This window comes from Peromyscus californicus, unplaced genomic scaffold (assembly GCF_007827085.1).
Source record: "Peromyscus californicus insignis strain IS unplaced genomic scaffold, ASM782708v3 Scaffold_10__1_contigs__length_136768540, whole genome shotgun sequence".
Lineage (NCBI taxonomy): Eukaryota > Metazoa > Chordata > Mammalia > Rodentia > Cricetidae > Peromyscus > Peromyscus californicus.
Window position 1 is genome coordinate 78,332,696 of NW_026294391.1, and position 3,920 is coordinate 78,336,615.

Consider the following 3,920-nt stretch of genomic DNA (forward strand, 5'->3'; position numbering starts at 1 on the left):
ATCTTCCTTCCCAATATGTTGTTTTAAGAAATATTTCTTAATTTTTGAGATTACAATTATATCATTTCCCCCTTTCCTTTATTTTATTCAGACTCTGCCATATACCTCTCCTTGATCTATCTCAAATTCATTGTCTCATTTTCATTAATTATTGTTACACACATATTTGTTTATAAATATATATTGCCAAATACATAAATACCACCTACTCAGTCTGTATAATGTTACTTGTATCTATGTTTTCAGGACTGACCATTTGACCTTGTCTTATTCTACTTCCACTGGTCCTCTTTCTCCTTTGAACAGTTCCCCTTCTTTTTATATACCATATGTACTTAAATTTAGATTCTATACATGAAAGAAAACATATGAGATTCGCTATTTTCTCTGCCTATGAATTTTCTTGTTCTTGACAGTTATTTATTTTTAAGGCAGACTTGCTCTTTGTAGCCTAGACTCACCTCAAACTCAGTTTTGCTATCTTAGCCTTGGAAAATATGGAGTTATATCAACATATCTGGCACCTTCCCAAACATTTAATACTATACACTATTATAGGTGGTTTAATAGTAGACAGCTGGTAACTGCCTCTAAATAAACAGGAATGCATAATGAATTTATGGGGATGATGGTAATTTAAAACATTGTCTTGTCAGCAGACAATTAAACTATAAAGATATAACTCTTAGTGCTGTGGGATGGTCTGTATGTCAAATGTGTTGCTGATTGGTCAATAAATAAATCACTGATTGGCCCGTGGTCAGGCAGGAAGTATAGGCGGGACAAGGAGGAGAATAGAGCTGGGAAGTGGAAGGCTGAGTCAGAGAGACACTGCCAGCCGCCATCAGGACAAGGAAGATGTAAAGTACCGGTAAGCCACAAGCCACGTGGCAAGGTATAGATTAATAGAAATGGATTAATTTAAGTTGTAAGAACAGTTAGCAAGAAGCCTGCCACGGCCATACAGTTTGTAACCAATATAAGTCTCTGTGTTTATTTGGTTGGGTCTGAATGGCTGTGGGACTGGCGGGTGTCAGAGATTTGTCCTGACTGTGGGCCAGGCAGGAAAACTCTAGCTACAAATGGCGCCCAACGTGGGGCACGAACCCACGACCCTGAGATTAAGAGTCTCATGCTCTACCGACTGAGCTAGCCGGGCTGGTACATGAGTCACATGGCATTTCAATATTTCATCAGGCCATTTTCATGTCTATTTTCATGCATATTTGATTCTCTGTCTTGCATTTTTACCTAACTAGGCCCATAGTAGAAGTAAAGAGCCTTTTTCATGATGTTATTAAGTAATAAGCTCTGAAACTTTTCTTTAATACCTATATTACTACAGTGAAATTGAAATTGTAGAGTGCAACTAATTGAATATCATTCAAAATCAGTGGTTCTCAACCTTCCTAATGCTATGACCCCTCAATTTGTTCCTTATGTTTTGGTGATTTCCAGCCATAAAAATTATTTTCATTGCTATTTCTTAACTGTAATTTTTCTACTGTTAAGAATTGTAATGTAAATATCTGATATTCAGTGTATCTGATATGTGACCCCTGTGAAAAAGTTGTTTGACTCCCTGGGAGGTCTTGACCCACAGGTTGCGAACCACTGCTCTAAATAAATGTCATGTAGTGTGCCATGTTTTTCTATATGTGAAATTTGTTTTGCCCTATCAAACAATGAAAATGTTGATATCCCTATTAAAACTTCATGTGAGTTAATGTGGATTGAAAGTAGCAAAAGAAAAAGTGTATCAATAGCATGTGCATGATGTAAAACACTGAAAGTATGTGACATGAGACAAAAACATAGACATTGCAGTGGAAGGAACCTTGTATTGATATAAACATTCTAAGAGAATTGTGCAAAAGGTAGAATAGAAATAAATGTATACAGAACTATTTTGAAGACTAAATAAATGAATAAAGACAGGCAAAGATTGTCCTTATGGATAAAGCCTTTTTTGTCTCAGTGTCAAGCCAACATTGGCCAAACAACACTAATTGAATTGTTTAGAATTTAATGAGTTGTTTAACTGTTCCTGTGGACATAGCTCAACTTTTAACTGAGAAAATTACAACATTATTAGGAAGAACATTGCAACAGAAAGTGTTCAGGCTTTGATGTTTTAAAGTCCTGGAATTGAATCCAAACCAATATCACCACTTACCACCAACTGGATCATATTGAACAAATTGCTTCATTTCTCTAATTTTTCTAATCTAAGGCTCTCTAATGGCTCATTACTAGAGGACATACTGTAATTTTTAATTAGTTTGGTTATATCCACACAGTGTTTGTGTTAAGATAAATTTCTAATCACTTACTAAGAATGTTATGTAGCAGAACAAGCAATGGGCTAAAAATCAGATGACCTGATTGCTCTAATAACAATGATATATTAAACAAGTTGGTTTCCCATTCTGAACTTGGGTTTTCTTATTTAATTAGACAAGGAGGGAGAATTAGATAGGTTTTAAATTTATTCTTTGTTCATAATTAATGTACACACCGTAGTTGTATATTTGCAGCTGTGGAATAATAACTGTTTGATGATCACTTCTTTTTTGACTAAAATATATTAATCATACATAGGCATATATTTATATGTGTACTCAATTTTAAGGATTGCAGTTCATGTTTAAATGCTTTTTCAAATTATCATGTCCATATCTGGACCCAATTCATTACTATAGAACTTGTTAAATGTTGAGAGTTTACATATTTATGTAACCAGCATACCAATTTTCCACATGGGTGTGAGGTTCTCTATTGATGAATTGGCAACTTACTAGTGTCTAGATCACTGAAGAAAAAAAAAATGACACACATATGCCTCAAATACTAACTTCCAATAGCTTCTCAGCTAAGGGTGGAGCCTCATGTTCAAGGAGCACCTTTTTAAAAAGAAATTTATTTTAATCATTTTCTCCAAATATTTTTATTTCCACTTTATTATCACTTTAAAATTTGAAAGAAAAAAACACCTTGATAAGAGATTATGTATTGCATGGGATCATTTTAGTCAATTCATTAAAAAAAGCCATCTTGGAGTAGCCTTGATAGTTATGACAACCACAACAGATCAATACAGTTATTGTCTGTTATGTGGAAATGGTAATAGAGCCATTGACTTTCCCTAAGGGGTGGAGAAAAGGAGGCTCAGGAGACTCTCACCTGAAATTACCTCTCCTCCAGCTGCATGTGATCTTAGGAGATGTTCGACTATATAAAAATTGGAAGGTTGATTAAAAGCAGGACTTGATGATATAGATTCTGTGAAGTTACCATCCATTTTATGAGGTAGGATTTTGTGGTGATACAGTGGTTATGTGACCACCTACACTCCTCTTAAATAATCCATCCCCCTTGCTCTGGTGAAATCTGTAGTTTGGTTTGTCTTTTGTGCCTCTCTGGAGTACTTGGAGATTTTCTTGCATCACCCCAGGAAAACGAAACACAACATGATGTTAGTTAACAAAGTCTAAAAATTCATTTTTGAAATATTCCTCTTGTACTACAAATGTTAAATAAGGGACACACTGATTATGCTGCTCCAGGGTGATGTTCTATGCTAATATCTTCCAATCAGAACTCTTTCATGATTTTCTGTTATGTTGCATTACCTTCAAAAATTCTGGAGGATCCCTCTAGTTGCTCCTTCTACCTCATCACCAGCACTTCCTTTAGCCCATCTACATTCCTTTGTGACTCTCCAATTCACAGAACCACTCTCTATCTAGGTTCTCATAGCACATTTGGCTTGGAAACAGGTAGACTATGCCCTCCTTTCCTTCATCCATGTGGCATTTCCCAAGCACTATTAGGCCTGCTGCTGCCTGTTAGTGTCCCTCCTCATAGCAGACTTCTTTTTCCCTTGGGACTTGGCTTCAGCCATTTGGTGCAAGATCCAA

The 3,920-nt window shown here is 35.7% G+C and overlaps 1 non-coding gene across 1 annotated transcript; it reads right to left on the minus strand.

Moving 5' to 3' along the window:
* Positions 1–1,086: 1,086 nt before the first annotated feature.
* On the minus strand, positions 1,087–1,159 carry Trnak-cuu (transfer RNA lysine (anticodon CUU)). Its single transcript has one exon. It is a non-coding gene; the product is annotated as a tRNA-Lys (tRNA).
* Between the last annotated feature and the right edge of the window lie 2,761 nt (positions 1,160–3,920).